The sequence below is a fragment of the Mesoplodon densirostris genome, chromosome 2 (genome assembly GCF_025265405.1).
Source record: "Mesoplodon densirostris isolate mMesDen1 chromosome 2, mMesDen1 primary haplotype, whole genome shotgun sequence".
NCBI classification, from domain to species: domain Eukaryota; kingdom Metazoa; phylum Chordata; class Mammalia; order Artiodactyla; family Ziphiidae; genus Mesoplodon; species Mesoplodon densirostris.
Genome location: NC_082662.1, coordinates 150,308,172 through 150,320,880, shown reverse-complemented (window position 1 = coordinate 150,320,880; position 12,709 = coordinate 150,308,172). Strand labels below are relative to the sequence as shown.

The 12,709-nt window shown below is 40.4% G+C and overlaps 1 protein-coding gene across 2 annotated transcripts in view; it reads left to right on the top strand.

Annotated features, from left to right (window-relative positions):
- The first annotated feature begins 8,420 nt into the window (after window positions 1–8,420).
- The window catches only part of HMCN1 (hemicentin 1), a 755,474-nt gene continuing 751,185 nt past the window's right edge, over window positions 8,421–12,709 (top strand). For both annotated transcript variants that reach the window (XM_060091137.1, XM_060091136.1), the window contains exon 1: window positions 8,421–8,524. The gene's annotated coding sequence lies outside the window, so the exon portion shown is untranslated. The remainder of the gene's footprint in view (window positions 8,525–12,709) is intronic.

Below are 12,709 nucleotides of genomic sequence, written 5' to 3'. Positions count from 1 at the left end.
ACTTTCACAAATGAATGCGATGAGAGGGGTGGGCAGAGATTTGTGGTGGGAGAGGAAGGAAAGGGAGACATGGAAACAGCAACTGACATAGAACAATTTGATAAAATGAATAGAAGTAGAAAAACTCATTCCTTCACAGATCTAAGTGAGCTCTTATATTATGTGCAAGACACTTGTGTAAAAAAGTTAGTTGATAGTGATCTGGAGAACATCTGGGGGACATTGGCTATATGGCTAGAGGGCAACCCGTGAGAGGATGGGAGACTGTTTAGGTAACTGTGGCCTGGAAAGGTAGGGGAGAAGGAAAACTTGGAGGGCCTTGGGAGTGCAAAGAACTTAGCTGTGTCCTAGGTTGCTTTTGGAATTGACTTGGTCTTCTCTTGCTTTTCTGATCATAGGCAACCAGGAGTCACATGAGCTTCTCTGGGTTATTGTGGGTGATCTTGAACCCTGTAAATTTAAACTAGGGTTGACTCGTATTTTGGAGGTAGATGGGTGGGTGAGTGGGAGTTGATGAAGTCTGGAGTTGACGAAGTTTGTGATTCTCTCTCTCTGTCTCTTTTTAAAAATCATTTTGGGTCTTATGACCAATTGAATTACTAAGTTCTTGATAGAAAAATAAGTGGTTTTAAAATGGTTTTCAGGAAAGCAGTTGAAGAATGGTAGTAACCTCATTATTTTGCTGTTAGCACTGTGGATGTCCCTTTTAACAGTCTAATATTAGATGATTGATATACTTCTTTGCTTCTCCTGAGTCTACTGTACTATTCCTACATTTATTATAGCAATCATCACAGTTTAGCAAAATTATTACGTATTTGTCTTCACCACTAGATTGAGATTGTTAGTTTGTAAAGGCAAGGTGAGTTTAATTGCCTCTGTCCCAGTTCAGTGCTTGGAACCTAGTAGGTGCTTAATATGATTTTGTTGAGTTAATTTAAAAAATTACAAACCTCTCAGAGACAGTTTGGTAATAATAGTGAGTAGTGCAGGACTGTCTAAGCTTCCACTATAAGTAAGTCTGCTGTAGATCCTAAGTGGCAAAATATGCACCTCGTTGTATCAGGCAAATGCTAATTATCACCTGTGGTACCCTGATTGTGCTAGATAGTCCCCAAATGTGGAAAGGCATTTGAGGCTTATCTTTTAATCAGTACTAGTATGCTGGTATGATAGTATCATTTTTCATTTTTAGTGGAATTTTCCACTTAATGAAAGGACACCTATGAGCCTTGGAATGGGTGTTCCCACCACTGGGTGGCTCACACAGGGAACTGGCACTGTTTTGAACTATATGTTTTGTTTGTTTTGAACTATATGTTTGTTTTGAACTATATGCATCCACAGCTTTGTAAACCACTGAACTGAATAAATGCACCAAGTCCTCTGATGCTGCCTTAGGAAAATAATCTTTCTCAAAGTTCAAGTTGTTTTTGTTTCTGTCTCGAAAATCTTATCTAAGGGAGTCAGCTACATGTGTCCTCTTATTATAAAATATACTAGAAATTTTGCCTCTAATTTCTGGACAAAAGTCTTTTGGAAACTTACTGCCCATTACCCCAAGTATGCCTTTCTTTTCAACTGGTAATTGAAAAGAATCCTCCTTTCTTCTGTGGAAATTTAGGGGTACTGGGGATTTAGGTGTTAGCAGCGTCTCAGCAAAGAGGATAAATATTTGACCCATAGTCGGAATCATTCTTGATGTAAAAATGGTTTTAGTGTCATGCTGACCCAACTATTTTGACTCGTAGACCAAATTTACTGTGTTGATAGAGTAGAAACCACTTAGGTAATTTCTGATCATAGTGGACCGCTACATAGATCCATTGGAAGTGACACCAAAAAATTGAGTCTTTTCCATCTCCCCCTTTTGCGAATAGTCAAGAACTCCGATGACTAGGTAGCTTTGGGTGGTGACTTTGTTCTTCTTTGCTTACTTAAACCATGTTACTAAACAATAAATAGCAAGCATTGGCTCTTGTCAAGTACTGTGCCAGGAAGAAAGACACAGACCATCAGAGGCTGCTTGTAAGGAACCACTTGCAATCTAGCTGAGGAGAAAGGGCATTTGAAACAGTACATATATTACAAGCATTGACAAGGCGCATATGGGATGTTTGAAAACTGGAAAGAGCTATGTAAATGTAAGCTTTTAAGGCAAGACATGATGAATTGCCAAGTTGTGCTTTGAAGGATGAGGAGGACGAGGGACAGGGTAGGAAGGATATTCCCATGTGGCCTTTGGTGAGGAGACAGAAAAGCATAGTGTGACTGTGCTTCGAAAAGTGGTCAGTTTTCCTGTTTTACATAAAGCAAAGGTCTTATACAGAAAAATGTCCTCCAAATATTAATCCGTCAGCTCAGGGACTTCACATATGCAGTCACCTCTCCTTTAGAGCCATCCCCTTACCTTTTCCCACGTTTCCATCTGGCTAGGCTTTCTCGTCTTCAGATTCCATCTTAGACCTCACTTTCTCTCACCAGTATTCTTGAACTGTAAAACAACACTACCTCCCTTTAAATTTCAAACATCTTTTCTCCTCAACTAGACTGTAACTTCCAGTGTTAGGCCATGTGTCCCCAGAGCCCCAAATATAAGTCTCTTTGCATTATAACTGACTGTTTACTCGTCTCAATGCTCACGAAGGCTCTAAGCAGAATGAGGGCGACATCAAGTGTATGTTCTTGACTGTTTATGGTCCTAGACTAAGCACAGTGTCTCACACCGGCTAAGGGCCCATAACTTGCTGTCAAGTACATTCAGTAAAGAGCAAAGAATTGAACAGACTCAGCACACTGAAGGGGTAAATATTACCAGTATAAAGAGAATGAAAGGCCTTTCTCTCTTCAGAAACTTTGAGAAAATGTTTGTCAAGGGGCTGGGAATTAGGGAAATGTGGGGTGGGAGAACAGGGAAGAGAAGTGATTAGAAGGTAAGAGTGTGAGGGTCAGGAAGGAGAAATGATATTGTGTTATAACCGGGTTCCTAGTCACTTACCTTCTTAACAGTTTCATTCGGATGATAGCTCATTTTGCATCAGTCACCTCCCAGCCATCAGTTGTCTTGATTTAAATTATATTTAATGTCTAATACTCAAAGCATATTTATATCTTATTAATTCTTGTGGTTGAATTTCCTTCCCTCTCTTCCTTTCATCCATTGACTCTCATTCACTGGTTAACTCATCTGAAGAATATTTGAGGAGCTACTTTATGCTAAGCTCATAAAAACTTTGGTAACTGGATATATCTTGTGAAACACAGTAATCCAAGTTTACATGCTTAAATTTTTTTCTCTTTGCAATTTAAGCCCAAGCAATTGTTTTCATCCATTTGGGTTTTCTTAGCAGGGTGTAAGGATTTAGATGGAAAATCCTGGCTGCCGTGACTATATTAGTAATGTAATCTGAGTCAGGCCCTTCAAAGTTTTCTATACAAGGTTACAGGGTAATTTTTTTTTTCATTTTCGTTAAATTCTCCCCCACCCCTATCTTCTTCAGCTGTTACCAGGGAGTAAATGGCTGAGAACTCCAAGTACAAAAGATAGCTTTCACGCTGCACTAATCCTTAACAATCTTTAAACAGGAAGAGTAAAGGCAAAGTGAAAAAAGGAACTTTTACTTACTCTCGTCATTTTCCAGTTCTATATTAGATAGAGACAAGAAAAGATTTTTACTCTGAAATCTCAGCCATTTCAGAGGCTTCCCTTAGCATTCAATGATATACAGCGAGTGTGTAAGACTGCTACAAAACCCCCTGGGCGTCTGAGTTGGTGTTACGTGCAAGGCTGAACATCCATTCCCAATTCAGTGTCTGTAATGGTATCAGTTTGCTCTTTCCTGTGTCCACTGATAAACCTCAATAAATGATACTAAAGGTTATAATAGTGATGGACCTTGTTCTAGAACTATGTTATAATCTGGGACCTAGGAAGCCACTGGCAAACTCCAGTTAGTGACTACTGGGTGGTGGTCAGTGTTTCAAATTACCAGAAAAATCAAGTTGGCATAATTCAAAATAGTGGATTACCTGTTAAGTACAAGCACATTTTAATGGAAAGAAACCTCGAGAGTGATGTTTAAGATGATTAAGACATGCTTAATATACTTCCCATGGTCCTTCCTGATCTGGCCCTGGAACACTCTCTCTCATTTTGTTCTGGCTAGTTCCACTGTCTTTAGGTCTCAGTTTATGAACAATTTCTGCTGAGAAGTCTTCCCTGACTCTCTTGTGTATAGGTTCACTGCTTATTATGCTCACGTCTATTATAATACTAAATGCATTCCTTCTCTCTTCCCTCTCTCCCTCCCCTCCCTTCCCCTTCCTCTCTCCCTTCCTTCCTTCCTTCCTTTTCCTCTTTTACCTCCTTCTTTTCTCCTTCTCTTATAGAATCGTCCATCCTGTTGAGAAGAATCTATTAACCTGGTTCTGGTTAGGACGATACGGGTGAGAGCAGTCATGCCAATTAATTTTTTCCTACTCCTTCTAGAGGAACTCAGGATCCACTGGGATTCTTTGCTATACTTTCTGAAATATGTTAATACATGATCCTCTTGGCCATTTAAGAAAAATTGCACAAAAAAGTTTTTTGAGTATGTACAGATTTCATAAATCGATAAAGTATAAATATACTATTACTCTCAATATAATATGAATGCATATTAATCTAGTTTTCTTCTTTTAACTCCTGCTGGAGAAAACCTTCTAATGGCCAAGTAAATTGGCCTTTTTTAAGGTATTCTTCCTATTTGACCACTTCGTGGTAGTCTTTGGTCTCAAGTTGACCTTCCTATCTCATCTGCTTTCCTGGTTCTCTTATTAATTCTAACAACAGTAGTTTGTTTGTTTCTTTCATTGCCCCTCTTCTTCCATCCACACTTTGAATGCTGTATCAGCTACGATTGTGTTTGGCTGTACATACTGAAAACCTTACAACAGTGCTTAAATTGATTCAAATTTATTTGTTATCAAGTGACAATAGATGGGAATTTATTTGCTATTAATACATCGTGGGGCAGTTCTTTTCCATCTGCTTTAATTTTTTAAACCTCTCCCAAATATAACATATATAGAGAAAGGTGTATAAAATATAAATATGCCTGTTGTCAAATCATACAACGAACACCTGTGTAACCATCACCGAAGTCAAGAAATAAAATGTTGTCAATATCCCCCAGAGACATCCCATGTATCCCATTCCAATTCCTACCCCCTTTCTCCACCCCAAAGATCAACCCTCTCCTAATTTTTGTGGTAGTTGCTTCCTTACATTTCCTTACAGTTCTACAGTGCTAAAACTGTATTATTCCTAAGTATACCAACTATAGTTGAGCTTTGCCCATTTCTGGCTCTTTTATATAAAAACCATACAAAAATGTGTTTTTGTGAGTTTGGTTTCTTTTGTTCAGCATTTATTTGTAAAATTCATTCATATTGTTATATGTGGTATTCATTGCTAAATGAATTCTATTGCATGAGTATGCCCAAACTGATTAATCTAGTTTGCTTTTGATGAATATTTGGGTAGTTTCTTATTGTTGAGTATTATGAGTAGAGCTGATATGAATGTTCTCATCTGTCTCCCAAGGTGCATTTCTTTAGATATGCCCAGAGGAGTTGAGTTGTTGGGTTTCGGTTTTTTCGGAAATAGAAGTTCTCTTCAGTGATGTGACAGAACCGGGTAGAGCTCACCCAGCACAACCCACAGAGTCACCTCCCAACTGGATTTGTCTCCGAGCAGAAGAGTCAAAGTGAGGCTGACCCACATGTGGGTGGGGTTGCAGTTGTCTGGCTCATTTAGTTCTTGAGAAAAGCAGCTGATCAGAAAGTGAGGGGGGGGGGGTGTTAATTAGATGCTAGTGAAGGAATCCCTTTATCTCTCGGGCATGTTGGGGATTGAAGGAGAGGCTCAGGATTGGCTCTATTTGGAGACCTCTTAGTTGTTTACCCAGGACTAAGTAAGCCTCAGTGGTATATTAGAATCAGAAATTTGGGCAGGTGGTCCTGGAAAACTTCTCTCAGAAGGCGACTTTTTTTTTTTTTTTTTTTGCGGTACGCGGGCCTCTCACTGTTGTGGCCTCTCCCGTTGCGGACAGAGCACAGGCTCCGGACGTGCAGGCTCAGCGGCCATGGCTCACGGGCCCAGCCGCTCTGCGGTATGTGGGATCCTCCCGGACCGGGGCACGAACCCGCATCCCCTGCATCGGCAGGCGGACTCTCAACGACTGCGCCAGCAGGGAAGCCCCAGAAGGTGATATTTGAAGAGAAACCTTAATCATTTGGGGGAAGAACATTCCAGTGAGAGAAGAGCATGTACAAGGCCCTGAAGTGAGGACACTGTTGGAGATGTTAAGGAAACACAAGATGGCCCATGAGGCTGGAGCACAGTGGGCAGGAGGGAAGAGGGGCAAGGCTGGAGCAAGATGGGGGAGGTAGAGCAGAGGCAGGGCTTGCAGGACTGTGGCCCACAGAAGGGAGTTAGTGGACCTCAGTGTGAGGGAAGGAGTATTAAGTTGAGCAGTGAACCAATCTGATTCATGTTTCAAAGGGATCACTCTGGCTGGATTGCAGTGTTGGCAGGAGTGGCAGCTGGGAAACCCGTGGGAGGCTATTTCTCAGGGAGAGATGAAAGTGGCTTGAACTAGAGGGTAGTGGTGAAGGGACGTGTTAGAGCTGGAAAAACTGAAGGCAGAAGAGTTGACTGTGTTTCTGTGGCTTGAACAAACAAGTGGAAGACAGTATCATGAACTGAGACAGGGAGGGCAAGGCTAGGAATCATTTGGGGCAAAGGGGAAGCGGAGGCAGTTGTAGCCAAAAAAAGTTCTGTATTGACCATGTCAAGTTTGAGAGGCCTGTTAGGTATTTCAAGGGAGCATTCTGATCCATGAATTTGGAGCTGAGACGAGTGTTCCTTACAAACTGTGAGCAAATCTTTATACCTTTGGGCCCTATCACATGGCCTGGTACATGGTAGGCACTCAATACATGTTCAGTGAATGAATTTATTTAAAAAATATACATGGAACTCTTACCCTGTGCCAGGCACTGTTCTAGGAGCTGAGAATATAGCAGTGAACAAAAATTCCTGTCTCCCTAGAACTTAAAATGAATAAATGCATGCATGCATACATACATGAATAAATAAATGAATGAATAAATGAATGAAATGTGTATCCCTGTAATAAAGTGTTTCTTATTTTATTTTTTCTCTCGGTCTTAAAAAATCTTTGAAAATATTAATTAAAAATGGAACTCTCCAGCAGGATTAATTATAAGAATCATGTCTAGAGAGACGTACTGATAATAACCTGTTTTGCTTTCTCTTTCTCTTTTTAACTTGGTTTTCTTTACCTTTATGTGCCTGAGACCTGTGTATCGGTTGGTGGTACAGTAATTGTGGTAGATGGTTGTCATTTACAGTTGCTTCGGAGTCAATTTCTAATTTTCCCTTGAAAAATGTTATTTATAGGCACCCCATTTTTACTTGCAGGTGTGAAATGGCTCTGTGACACATGAAGCAGAAGCAAAATGTCACTTCCGAGGTTTGTGATAAAATTTCTTGTTAGATTCTTCAAGTAGAGCGAGAGGCCTTTCTCACGGCTGTGACACCCTGTGCTGCCGAGGCAGAGAAGCTGAAGGGAAAACTTGTGTGCTTTAGTGGGGAGTGCCTGTGGTCTCACCACTGCGCTAAATGGAGTTCCAAGAAGTTTGGTGTTAGTTAATATTTTGTAAATGGATTTAGCATCTTCTGAGCTTTCAGGGAGTTTGTAACTTAGAACAACCTGCAGTGATTCTTTTTGCCCAGTGAGGTATTCATTAAATAATACAAATAATTAATTCCCATAAAACATCTTTATATATTTGGATTCTTATATATTAAATATCATGTTAATTCCCAGAACGGATTATTCCGTTTTCTACACTAAGCCCTACTCGACATGATGTTAAAAACTGTTTGTTTGTTTTGGACCCTGGTTTTCATTGATAACAAAAGAATATAAGTAGCAGGTGAGGTTTTGCCTCATCAACAAAGTGGATATTTCTTAGAAAGTTCATCTTCAATCAGGATTTCCCTTTTTGATTGCCTTAATCAAGGAAAAGATAGACTCTCTAAATGAAATACCCCAATCTCACCAGAATTAGAAAAGGCAACTACCTAAAATTAAATTTCCAAAGGCCTGAACTTAAAGAGTGTTAAAACATTTACATATTAAGGGATGTGTTCCTTCATCTATATTATGTGCTTGCAAGAGAATTGATAGTTGCTGATTTGGGAGAGCTTGAAAAGAACATTCATGAATGTATGTTTTATTATTTAATATATGCTCTCCGCTTTTTTTTCTTCCTGTCCAGTGTATTCCCTTTTGAATCTTGGGACTCCCCGTACCAAGTCTTCTCCAGATTAAGATTAGGAAGCTGGTTCAGAGGCATCAGAGTCTACAGAGAGAACTCTGCTGGTGTAGCGAGCATCCTTCCCTTCTTCCAGCACACTACACAGTGGACAAGAAAAGATGAGCTTTCAAATGTGAGTAGGTTATGAAGCGCATGTAGTCCATGCTAAAGATTCTGATTCACTTCCTGTAGGTGATGACAAATAGTTGGAGGATTTTAGTGGAGGAAGAAGAGAATCAGGTTTGTCTTTTAGAATGTGACTGGTGGTGGTGGGGAATATGATGGTGAATGGCATGAATCTGGGAGCAGGAAACCCATTAGGAAGCCACCACAGGGGATGGCTATTTTCCACTCCCGCCCCAGCTTTGTGTTGAGTGTTCTCTGGACATAGGCTTAAGTCTCTGGTTCTAGCCACTAGTTTGGAGTGCAAAGAAGTTGCAACAGTTGGCAGAAATAAAGATTATTCATCATCTGCCCTCTTTCCTGCAGCCCTGGTCCCATTTCCCCTCATGGTTAGTAGGAAGAAAATCTTCACTGGTGTTGCCTTTCTCTGTATTCTTTCTACGATTGGTTATCTTCCACCATTACAAAGTTTAGTGCCTTAAAAAAAAATCAGCAGAATTGGAAAATCTCACTTTGGGAGACGGCCTGGTCCTTCACAACCTGTTCCTCCAAGCAAACTTGATTTGTTTGTTAAAATAGGCATGAAGAAACTCTTCTGTGAAGCTTGCTTTTCAATCTGACGTGTACTAAAAGCTGTGTGTTTCAAGAACTTGGCTGTGATCCTCCAGCAGGTGAAACTCCCCAATCTCTGCCCCCACCCCACCTTGCACTGGCTCTTGGTGCCATCACAGCTTCCTGGGGAGGGCTTTGGGGGGCATGGCCTGATACGTGAGGTGTTGAGTCTTCCCTGGGGTCAGCTGGCTCTTTTCTTCGGTTGGAAAAGAAATGAAGCTCTTGGTGTATGCATTTCTTAAGCATATGCATTTCTTAAGCATGTCTCTATCACTGGGGATTTGTCTTCCTATTTTAGGACTGAGTCTCATTTCAGTGTAAGTGTGAGGCAGGAGATAATATTTCAAGCCAGATTTCCTCCCTAATTGTTGCTTCAAGTAAAAGGAAAATTGGGCTGGGAGTCTAGAGAGCTAAGTTTTAAATGTGCTCCATTACTAATTTAAATAAAAATGAAATAACATTTTGTAGTACATAATTTTTTATGCTAATTCTGGCAGCTGGCTTCTTTATTTGATTTCTCCTTTGATTTTAATATAGAGATGTATCTCAGAAAATCTTTCCATCAGCCTATCCATATCCGTCTATTTTTCTTTCCACACATTGTCTCTAGCTTGAATGTCCTCAAGCTTTCGTTGACTAATTTAAAAAAAAAAAAATGGCTTGAGATCTCATTTCATCCACTGAAAAGAACTCCAGAACTGTTCCACATCTCTGAGGGGATGGAAGGTGGGTATGTTAGTGAGTCTACCTTACAGCCGATAGTCTACATAAATGGTGTAATGGAGAGTGCTCCCGATTTGGATCCAGATTGCCTAGGATTGAATCCCAATTCTGCTGCTTCCTCTGTGACTTTGGTCAAGTTACTTAACTTCTCTGTTCCTCAGTTTCCTCACCTTAAAAATAAAATAGTTATTGTCTCCACCTCATGGGCTTGTTTTGAGGGTTAAATGAGTCAGTAACTTATAGGGTTGTTAGGAAGACTGAGTAAATTAATATATATAAAATACTTAGCACGGTGCCTGACCTATAGTGAACATTATACAGCTGTTTATTATTCTTTCATGGCTCATTTTTCCTTTGCTCACTGGCTCCTGCCCACAACCGTCTAGCCAGCTATTGCTGCCATGCCCTTTTCCACACAGTTTTGCCTCATGCCAGGCACCAGCCTTCTTCCTTCATTCTTCTGAAGGTATTGCATGAATAAGGCTGCTGTGAGTAATAATAACACTTAATAATAATAGCTAACACTGACTGAGTGCTCACCTATGCCAGCACTGTTATTAGAACTTAACATCTACTAGCTCATAATTCTCATACCAACGTATGAGATAAATGTGATCATTTTCCTCATTTTACAGATGAGGAAATTGAGGCACTAATCAGTTAAATAACTTGTCCAAGGTTACACAGTTGGTAAAGAGTGAAGCTAGATTTTCGAACATCATTTACTTACCATTCTCCTGGCCCTTGTATATATAGGGAAGTATCTTTTCTTCTTCTTCTTCTTCTTCTTCTTCTTGTGAATGATATCCTTAGAGTGTACTCCTTTGGCAGGTCAAATTCCTCATCAACAATAAGTGGTGGGGTGGGTTGCAGGAGGAGAGGGAGGGAGTCTCAATATGTAATGGTGAGCCTAAGGAAATATCTGGAGTATACTGAGAACCAAGTGTGCGCTGCCGTTGTACGAAGCCCTCGACATCATTTTCTTAGGGAATTCTCATGGCCACACTCACTTTCTATTATGGTCATTTACATAGTTTTAGGAAGGCAGGGACTTGCCTTCAGATTACACATTGCTCATGAGTTGTTAAGGCAAATTTGAACCCAGGTCTATCTGGCCCCAGAACATCACAGAGCATCTTTTCACTGTACCATCCTGCCTTCCTCAGAGTTGACCAGAGCGTTTATGCCTTCAAGCATTTGATGCTGTGTGACTTTTCTTTTGGCAGTCCTCTTCCCCTCTTTTTCAAACCTCTCTGATTTAGCTTTTCTTTTCAACAGCTCAATCATATGAACAAATATTTGAGTGTCTATAATGTTTTTTTTTTTTTTTTTTCCGGTACGCAGGCCTCTCACTGTTGTGGCCTCTCCCGTTGCAGAGCACAGGCTCCAGACGTGCAGGCTCAGCGGCCATAGCTCACGGGCCCAGCCGCTCTGCGGCATGTGGGATCTTCCCAGACCGGGGCACGAACCCGCATCCCCTGCATCGGCAGGCGGACTCCCAACCACTGTGCTGCCAGGGAAGCCCCTGAGTGTCTATATTGTTAACATTAAGTAGGAGTAGTTAAGTGGATTAAGGATGCTTATTGAAATATTTAATCTTATCACCCCAAGGAGCTGTAAATGTGATGCCTGTAAGTATCATTAAGCTTTGTTCATCTCAATAACAGCTGGTATTATAGTATTATGAAATGTTAAAGCACAGTTTCTGCCCTTGAGATGGTTACCTGGGGTGGGAGGAGTGTATGTGTGTGTGTTGCATGCAAGTACCATTTCTCATGAAGTTCTCCCATCAGGACCCTCTCTAGGTCTACTCAAAGTAGCCACCCTGTCGAACTGCTTTGCCTGCTGTCCCAGATTATTCTGGGAATGTGTTTTAAGGATTTGTGTCAGATAATTAAGACAGTCAATAGGCTTGAATTTTTTTTGGTTTTGCCTGGCTGAATGGCTTAATTGCAAGGCAGTTATTGGATGCATATTCATATCACTGGGGGTAGGACGTTACTGGAGAACTCTGGATTGTCTACCTTTAAGCCATGTACACTCACCTGTTGGGTTTCTAGAACTTAATGGTTGACAAAATGGTCAGCTTCCAGAAAATGATGGATTATAGTCAGGACTTTCATGTTAATGTGCTCTAAAGGTGACTTTCTTTAAGCTTTTTGATTAATGTACTGAAAAAAGTGTCCAGATAAAGCACTGTGTAACAAATTACTGCACAATTTGTGGCTTAAAAAATATCCATTTATTATCTTGGTGCTGCAGTTCAGAAGTCTGAGCAGGCTTGACTGGGTTCTGAGCTCAGCGTCTCACAAGGCTGAAATCAAGGTATCATGAGAGATTGTACATGAGAAATATTTTCGATTCTCTGAGCTGTAGATTATATGACCATTTTAAGGACTATCTCATATGACTTGATACTTACACCAGACAATTAACTATAGAGATTTGAGAGGGTGAACATTTTGGTATTCCATTTAATTTGATACAACTGGGCTTTAGTATTGTTTTAAATTGCAGTATAGTTGATTTACAATGCTGTGACAATCTCTGCTGTACAGCAAAGTGACTCAGTTATACACATACAGACATTCTTTTTTTATATTCTTTTCCATTATGGTTTATCACAGGATATTGAATGTAGTTCCCTGTGCTATACATTAGGACCTTGTTGTTTATCCATTCTAAATATAATAGTTTGCATCTACCAACTCCAAACTCCCAGTCCGTCCTCCCCACCGGCCCCCTGGCAACCACAAGTCTGTTCTCTATGTCTATGAGTCTGTTTCTGTTTTGTAGGTAGGTTCATTTTTGCCATATTTTAGATTCCACATATAAGTGATATCATATGTTATTTGTCTTT